This window comes from Phoxinus phoxinus, assembly GCF_949152265.1.
Source record: "Phoxinus phoxinus genome assembly, chromosome: 16".
Taxonomy (NCBI): Eukaryota; Metazoa; Chordata; class Actinopteri; order Cypriniformes; family Leuciscidae; genus Phoxinus; species Phoxinus phoxinus.
In genome coordinates this window covers 209,407-219,406 of record NC_136891.1, presented here as the reverse complement: position 1 = coordinate 219,406, position 10,000 = coordinate 209,407, and the positions used below count along the sequence as shown (strand labels likewise).

The window sequence follows — 10,000 nt, the reverse complement described above, 5'->3', positions numbered from 1 at the left end:
ACCCTCTCAACCGTGCAGTGTCTCCATTCTTATATCTTTTAGATGATGGTTTTTGAGGATCACAACCCGTCTGATATCTTTGACCTCAACAACCACATGGGAGAGTTTCTCCTGATCAGGACAGTCCTCCCAGCAAGCACTTTTGCGTTTAAAAGACGTCTAATAGCCGTCCAAACACAGCCTGACGTCTAGGCTAAAGCAAGGCAAAATTTGGGCTGTCAGTAACAAGTCGGGTCTATATCGGGTCTATAGTTAACCTACTCATATCTAGACTATATCGGGTCTATAGTTAACCTACTCATATCTAGACTATATCGGGTCTATAGTTAACCTACTCATATCTAGACTATATCGGGTCTATAGTTAACCTACTCATAGCTGGACTATATCGGGTCTATAGTTAACCTACTCATAGCTGGACTATATCGGGTCTATAGTTAACCTACTCATAGCTGGACTATATCGGGTCTATAGTTAACCTACTAATAGCCGGACTATATCGGGTCTATAGTTAACCTACTCATAGCTGGACTATATCGGGTCTATAGTTAACCTACTCATAGCTGGACTATATCGGGTCTATAGTTAACCTACAGTGAGGGTGAAATGACGGATATTGCTTGCTGGGTCATAGTGTGTCTTACAGCAGCTAAACCACATGTTTGGGTCGTGATCCACCAGTTGAGAACCTCTGATCTAGAACATTATCACATTATCAGCGCTGTAACATGAATAAACATATGGATTAAACAGCAAACTAAAGCTTGAATGCAGGAGAGTATAACCACAGCCTGAGGTTAAAGCATCAACATTAGAGACAATCTCAGAAGATCCACAAGCTTTATTACTTTAGTGTTCAACAGCAACATGACTTCATCTCAGTGGATTCTCCTGTTTTTCTCCAGGCACAGACTCCCCTAGTGATTAAAGATGTCAGAATTGTATTCATTCTGACCCAATAATTGCTTTACTGCTTGTTTGACTGGTTAACTACCCCGCTCGATCTCCAGGGAACGGTGTAATTAAAGAAAGCACCAAAGATGAATCGTGTCAAACACTATGATTGTGAAACTTGTGTGTGATCTGAGAGTCTCTGGCGCTGGTTTCCCTCAGTTCAGGTTTAGTACTTTCTAGGGCTGCCCTCGACTAAACACATTTCTAGTTGACTAGTAGTCGTTCATTTAAGCAATTAATTGACTAATCGCGTGTTTATATTAATAATCCATAAATCATAATAATGTGCCTTTAATTGCCTATATAAAATACATAGCCGAATCAGCGCACACATGGACACAGCGGACCAGCAAATATAATGATAACATGAAAAAAACAGGATGAGACTGTCTGAAAATTGTAATAATTTATTGGTAATATTTTCTGTGTTTTCGGCAGCAGATATTAAGACGACGATGCCCACTCGTCTACTCTAGCAGTGGTGGACGTGACTACATGCTCATTTCAAATGGATTACATAATCGGAGAATATTTATTTTCCATTGGAATCCTTTCTATTGATATATTTCTGATGTCTGTGAGGCAACTATACACTGAGTTTCAATCTCAAGTTCAAGACCGAAGCGGCAGAAAGCTCCATTATTTTACAAAGGCACAACGATCTGTTGTTATTGTGAGTTTACAAAAATAAAAGTAGACCATTTACAGTTTGCATTACTCTTATCTGTATGACCAAAAATGACGGAGTATTTTGAGTTAAATGCAGTGATGTGTGTGTCATGCAGTAAACACACTCTCCACACACACTTGGATATGCGCCTAATAATAGCACACATTTGTCTAGGTTAGGGTTAGAGAGTGGACTTGTAAAGTTGCTGCTACTTAATGTTTTAAGTGATTAGCCATATTTGATGGCGATAAATGATCGATAGGCGAATGTTTGGATTTCCGGCCTGTGTGATTTTGCCAATTCCTGTAGAGTTTTTTTTTTTTTTTGCGACTAACCGACTAATAAAATCTTAGTCGACCAATCCTCTTCTAGTCGACTAACGGTTAGTGGACTATTCGAGTGCGGCCCTAGAACTGTCATGCACTGGTCTGAGGAGCTTTAGACACGCATGGACAAGAGAAGCCTGTATGTAACGCTCTTAACCAACATAGAAAACTAAAGCAAACATCAGCCAAGTATATTTGCACAACTCAGTTCCTCAAACCGGTTGAGCGCCGTCATACAAAAAGGTCACCTTCTAGAAATCATATTTCCAGCATCTGAGATCAACATGACAGGGCCAGATGGATCCGCACAAAGCCGACCCACTTATAGAGGACATCTGCTGTCCCCCTGCTGGCCGAGACACAGGCCCGGATTAAAGCGCATCTCAGATCCGCTGGCACACGCAGAGACGCACGAGTGTGTGTGTGACGCCCGAGTGTGTGTGTGATGCTAATCTGCGACTCCTGTCGACCTTTCCCACCTCACGACTTTATCACCCGCGGCCGGTGCGGAGACAGAAGCCGAGAGACACACTCTCTCAGTTTAAAGCTCGACTAAACACACATCTCTTTGGCCTAGCATACACATAACACATTATAGACTTCTTTAACTCAATGTTAGGCTGCATAGATTCGGTCAGCCGGAACTGGGAACACTTCCCTTAAATCCTGATGTACTCGTTACATCATAAGAAGGATGGCGTCTACGCTAATATTAGTCCTTCTGTTTATCCCGAGGTTAGCCTGTGCACATATACATTCAAACACGCATACTTATAGACTAAACGCGTGATACGCATGTGCACGCCGCCACTATTTTCACAAATTCGCATTTTTTACGTTTTCACAAAGATAAAGTAAAAAAATTAAAAAAAATCTAAATTGCACCTTGGATCCTGTTTCAGAGTGTGTGTTCTCGAGCTCCAAACACTGGTGTGTGTGAATGAGCGGCCGGAACAGAGTAAAGTTTGTGTTTTCTGTAGAACGGTGTCGTGTTAGCGGCCGCTAAGTTATAATAACTAATGATCTTTACAAAGGAAGTGAATCAATCAAAACTAACTTTATCTGGACAATAACTTTATTCTAGATCTGCTGTATAGCCTGAACACTATTACTGTAATCTCCTGTTACTGTAATCTCCTGTTACTGTAATCTCTGTTACTGTAATCTCCTATTACTGTAATCTCCTGTTATCACTGTAATCTCCTGTTACTGTAATCTCCTGTTATCACTGTAATCTCCTGTTACTGTAATCTCCTGTTATCACTGTAATCTCCTGTTACTGTAATCTCCTGTTATCACTGTAATCTCCTGTTACTGTAATGTCCTGTTACTGTAATCTCCTGTTACTGTAATCTCCCGTTACTGTAATCTCCCGTTACTGTAATCTCCTGTTACTGTAATCTCTGTTACTGTAATCTCCTATTACTGTAATCTCCTGTTATCACTGTAATCTCCTGTTACTGTAATGTCCTGTTATCACTGTAATCTCCTGTTACTGTAATCTCCTGTTACTGTAATCTCTGTTACTGTAATCTCCTATTACTGTAATCTCCTGTTACTGTAATCTCCTGTTTCTTCTTTTACTGTAATCTCCTGTCACTGTAATCTCCTGTTACTGTAATCTCTGTTACTGTAAACTCTGTTACTGTAATCTCCTGTTATCTCTGTAATCTCCGGTCACTGTAATCTCCTGTTACTGTAATCTCTGTTACTGTAATCTCCTGTTATCACTGTAATCTCCTGTTATCACTGTAATCTCCTGTTACTGTAATCTCCTGTTACTGTAATCTCCTGTTACTATAATCTCTGTTACTGTAATCTCTGTTACTGTAATTTCCGGTCACTGTAATCTCCTGTTACTGTAATCTGCTGTTATCACTGTAATCTCCTGTTACTGTAATCTCTGTTACTGTAATCTCCTGTTACTGTAATCTCCTGTTACTGTAATCTGCTGTTATCACTGTAATCTCCTGTTACTGTAATCTCCTTTTACTGTAATCTCTGTCACTGTAATATCCTGTTACTGTAATCTCCTGTTATCACTGTAATCTCCTGTTATCACTGTAATCTCCTGTTACTGTAATCTCCTGTTACTGTAATCTCCTGTTATCACTGTAATCTCCTGTTACTGTAATCTCTGTTACTGTAATCTCCTGTTACTGTAATCTCCTGTCACTGTAATCTCCTGTCACTGTAATCTCCTGTTACTGTAATCTCCTATTACTATAATCTCCTGTTACTGTAATCTCCTGTTACTGTAATCTCTGTTACTGTAATCTCCTGTTACTGTAATCTCTGTCACTGTAATCTCCTGTCACTGTAATCTCCTGTTACTGTAATCTCCTGTTACTGTAATCTCCTATTACTATAATCTCCTGTTACTGTAATCTCTGTTACTGTAATCTCCTGTTACTGTAATCTCCTGTCACTGTAATCTCCTGTTATCACTGTAATCTCCTGTTATCACTGTAATCTCCTGTTACTGTAATATCCTGTTATAACTGTAATCTCTTGTTACTGTAATCTCCTGTTACTGTAATATCCTGTTACTGTAATATCCTGTTACTGTAATATCCTGTTATAACTGTAATCTCCTGTTACTGTAATCTCCTGTTACTGTAATCTCCTGTTACTGTAATATCCTGTTATAACTGTAATCTCCTGTTACTGTAATCTCCTGTTATCACTGTAATCTCCTGTTACTGTAATCTCCTGTTATCACTGTAATCTCCTGTTACTGTAATATCCTGTTATAACTGTAATCTCTGTTACTGTAATCTCCTGTTACTGTAATCTCCTGTTACTGTAATCTCCTGTCACTGTAATCTCCTGTTATCACTGTAATCTCTGTTACTGTAATCTCCTGTTACTGTAATCTCCTGTTACTGTAATATCCTGTTATAACTGTAATCTCCTGTTACTGTAATCTCCTGTTATAACTGTAATCTCCTGTTATCACTGTAATATCCTGTTATAACTGTAATCTCCTGTTATCACTGTAATATGTCAGCGCTTTCTGTTTGAAACGATACAGCGGAAGCGAGATGATATACAGTATACGTGACAGTGCAGCTTCTTCTTGTTTCCACACTGACAGTTTCATTTCCACTAGCCGTCAGTGGAGCTGGACTGGTGGCCAATGAGGACCTGACTCACACACACACTTTAAACCAGTACAAATCAGATTATTTGGTTATCCGATTGGAATCTGATCTAAAATTATTGACGTCCACACTCTGTATCGCAACTGTTCAGATCTGATGTGTGTGTCCATGCAGCTCTTTTGTTTTCTGCTATATCTGCACTGGTTTCTATGGCAGGAAAACGGCAAACACAGCAACAACCGCAACATGGAGGGGTTTGCAATACAGATGTTGTCTTATTTAAATTTTACACCATGTAAATGTGTATCCGTAATCCAGCTCAGATTATGAGTCTTTTGAGGCAGCGTCTCCACCGGTTTACAAATATGTCTCCATTATATTGTCATTTTCTGCTTGTCCGGCACTTTGGAAAAACAGAGCATTGTTTCGGCAACGACTTTCAGCATTTTTCCTATAACAACGTCTAACGTTTACATTTTATGTGGCGTGAGAAAGTCACATAAACAAAGCGAAATCCGATCAGAGTCAGACTCAAACAGATTTCCAGAAATGCGGTTTAAATAGGATTTAAAACCACATATGAATGTAGCTTGAAACGGATTTGTAAAAATTGCATTTCATGTGATTTTTTGCTGTTCACATTAGCTAATTCTGTTTGGATTTCAATCGGATATGCACAAAAATCGGATTTGGACTAACAGTCTGAACGTAGCCTAAGAGTCGCAGTCAAGAAGGAAGAAAGATCCGGGCTACTTTCAAGTCAAGTCACATTTATTTTTACAGCGATTTTTACAACACAGATTGTTTCAAAGCAGCTTTACAGAGATAACAGGAAAATAATGCAACAGAGTTTGTTTCCAGAAGAGAATAGCGCCACAGTCCAGCTTAAGCAAGTTCAGTGATGGGTCATTTTTGATGTAAAAAAGTTATTAATTTAGTTCATTTATATATATAGCGACTCTGGAGAAAACCGTGATGTCATCGTCCAGCTCAGTTCAGTTCTCATATAATGCTGTCAGTGCAGGAGATCAATAATATTGTTGAAAATTAAAAAAAAATGTTAAATTTAATGTCCCCAACTAAGCAAGGCAAAAGCCAAAGGCAACAAAGGTGGAAAAAGGCAACAGTGACAGGAACCAAAACAGGAGAAAAAACCTTGGGAGAACCCAGGCTCAGTCGCTCAGTTCTTTAACCACTCAAATGATCGTCACTCATAAACACTGACAAACCAAAGCTCTCCCGCACAGAATCTAACATCTCTTCAAGCTCAAGCTCTGAGAAACTCCTCAAACTCCAGCGGTTCGCCCCCGTTTCACCGAAAGAGGCCTGGAGATGAAAGCACGGCCCATTCTAGTTCTGTTCCCTCCCGACTCAGTTAAATATGTCTTTCCTCAAAAGACTCGTCATCTGTCAACAATCCACACACACTCTCATGGCCAATCCACACACACTCTCTTAAAGCGCTGAGGGAGGAGAATGACCTTCATCCACATCTGTCCTAATTCTGCTCCGCCATCGAGGGATCCAGCTTATGAAATCTAGATGAAATGTTCCCGTTTTGCACTCGTCATGTAACTGTGTGTGTGTGTGTGTGTGTGTGTGTGTGTGTGTTCATGAACGGTTTAAACACTAAATTGAGACTGCCCAGCAAGCACTTTTGCCGTTAAAAGACGTCTAATAGCCGTCCAAACACAGCCTGACGTTTAGGCTAAAGCAAGGCAAATTTGGGCTGTCAGTGAAACTTTAATAGGCGTCTAACCGCCGCTCAAGACTAGCCTAGTCATCAATTACATAACAAACAAGTCGGGTCTATATCGGGTCTACAGTTAACCTACTCATAGCTGGACTATATCGGGTCTATAGTTAACCTACTCATAGCTGGACTATATCGGGTCTATAGTTAACCTACTAATAGCTGGACTATATCGGGTCTATAGTTAACCTACTCATAGCTGGACTATATCGGGTCTATAGTTAAACTACTCATAGCCGGACTATATCGGGTCTATAGTTAACCTACTCATATCTAGACTATATCGGGTCTATAGTTAACGTACTCATAGCCGGACTATATCGGGTCTATAGTTAACCTACTCATATCTAGACTATATCGGGTCTATAGTTAACGTACTCATAGCCGGACTATATCGGGTCTATAGTTAACCTACTCATAGCCGGACTATATCGGGTCTATAGTTAACCTACTCATATCTAGACTATATCGGGTCTATAGTTAACGTACTCATAGCCGGACTATATCGGGTCTATAGTTAACCTACTCATATCTAGACTATATCGGGTCTATAGTTAACCTACTCATAGCCGGACTATATCGGGTCTATAGTTAACCTACTCATATCTAGACTATATCGGGTCTATAGTTAACCTACTCATATCTAGACTATATCGGGTCTATAGTTAACGTACTCATAGCCGGACTATATCGGGTCTATAGTTAACCTACTCATAGCCGGACTATATCGGGTCTATAGTTAACCTACTCATATCTAGACTATATCGGGTCTATAGTTAACCTACTCATAGCTGGACTATATCGGGTCTATAGTTAACCTACTCATAGCCGGACTATATCGGGTCTATAGTTAACCTACTCATAGCTGGACTATATCGGGTCTATAGTTAACCTACTCATAGCTGGACTATATCGGGTCTATAGTTAACCTACTCATAGCCGGACTATATCGGGTCTATAGTTAACCTACTCATAGCCGGACTATATCGGGTCTATAGTTAACCTACTCATAGCCGGACTATATCGGGTCTATAGTTAACCTACTCATAGCTGGACTATATCGGGTCTATAGTTAATCTACTCATAGCTGGACTATATCGGGTCTATAGTTAACCTACTCATAGCTGGACTATATCGGGTCTATAGTTAACCTACTCATATCTAGACTATATCGGGTCTATAGTTAACCTACTCATAGCTGGACTATATCGGGTCTATAGTTAACCTACTCATAGCTGGACTATATCGGGTCTATAGTTAACCTACTCATAGCTGGACTATATCGGGTCTATAGTTAACCTACTCATAGCTGGACTATATCGGGTCTATAGTTAACCTAGACGGAGAAATGATGGATATTGCTTGCTGGGTGGAGAGCTCAGCATCTGATGCATGGAATCAAAGCATTGAGAGTGTATTCTGATGTAAAGAGCTCTGTTTCTGCTCCTCGGGTTTCTATCGAGTGACAGAAGTTCCCCTGGCGAGAATCAGGAGGACCGTGTGAATTATTAATGAAGAGCCGCTCATCAAACACACGCGTGTGCCAGAGAGAGTCAGCGGGAGACTCGATCTGCTCCATCTGTCTCCCGCTCTACACACACAAACATTACAGGATCTTTGACACTAGCATGACTGAAATACCACAGTGTGTTTTTAACATTACGCTGCTATTAATAGTTCATTTAGAAATGAAAATACTCAGTCTTCTCAGATCACGTGCTGTTGTAAGTGAGGAATGATGTATATCCATCTGGGTGTTATTGCACAGTCTTGATCAGTTTTAGAGGGTGTGTTTTGCGTTTACAAACTGGAACATGAAATATGGATATGAGAAGAAACCCGGTAACACTTTACAATAAGCTTCATTGGGTAACATTAGTTAATGTATTAACTAACATGAATGAGCAATACATTTGTTACTGTATTTATTAATCTTTGTTAATGTTATTAATAATCCAGCTGTGTGTTCATGTTAGCTCACAGTGCATTAACTAATGTTAACAAATACAACCATTGATTTTAATAATGTATTAGTAAATGTTGAAATTAACATGAACTAAGATTAATAAATGCTGAAGAAGTATTGTTCATTCTTAGTTCATGTTAATAATGAACCTTATTGTAAAGTGTTACCAGAAACCCTTTTAAAATGATGATCTCATAATCCATTACAGTGTACTAAACAATCGTTCTAGCAAGCGGACACTTGAACAATATTCCCACAGGCCTGTGAACACTGAAGTCCTCCGGGTTTATCTTACAGTAAATACAGTCGATACTGAGGCTGCGTTTGACTAAAGCGAGACCAGAAGCGTCTCAAACACCTGGAGCAGAGTGTTGCCATTGACGACGGTCATTACTGACGAATAACTGACCTCGGAATGTCACGACTGACCAATCAGAATCAAGCATTTCAGAGAGTCATGTAATAAGAATTTATTTTCCATATAATACATAAAGCACAATAAAACTATCATCATTTGCTGAATAGAGAATTAGATTTGTGAGATGGTTGAATTATTCCTGTCAGTATCACGACACATCAACAAGAGAATCTTGCTATAGACAAACAGAGCACTGAGAACCATCATTACTCCAGGAGTTTCCCTGCGCGTCCTGAGGCTAGGACAGGGTTAATAGTGGGATGAGTGTTGCCATGGCGACGGCACAGATCTGTGTTTGTGAAGTCACAGGACTGTTCAGTGTGTGTGGCCGATAGCTTCATTCAACATCAGCGTCTGCCACTGTCACACGACAACAAGTGTACACACACCTCAGAAACTGCACAAATCTGTGTCCCAAAATACACACTGTACATTATTCCAGAGCTTCTCATCTCTGGCCCTCGAGTTCAACAAACCCTGCGACTCTTTATTAACCCCTGCAGGTGTGTTAGATCGGGACTGGAGCTCAACACTTGCAGTGTGTACTTATGCTCTTATTCTGTGCACTATACTCTAATTCTGTGCACTATACTCTTATTCTGTGCAGTGTGCACTATACTCTTATTCTGTGCACTATACTCTTATTCTGTGCACTATACTCTTATTCTGTGCACTATACACTTATTCTGTGCAGTGTGCACTATACTCTTATTCTGTGCACTATACACTTATTCTGTGCACTATACTCTTATTCTGTGCACTATACACTTATTCTGTGCACTATACACTTATTCTGTGCACTATACTCT

At 39.9% G+C, this 10,000-nt stretch overlaps 1 protein-coding gene across 1 annotated transcript in view; it reads right to left on the bottom strand.

Annotated features, from left to right (window-relative positions):
* plcb1l (phospholipase C beta 1-like) overlaps positions 1–10,000 on the bottom strand; it is a 165,937-nt gene that overhangs the window by 1,500 nt on the left and 154,437 nt on the right.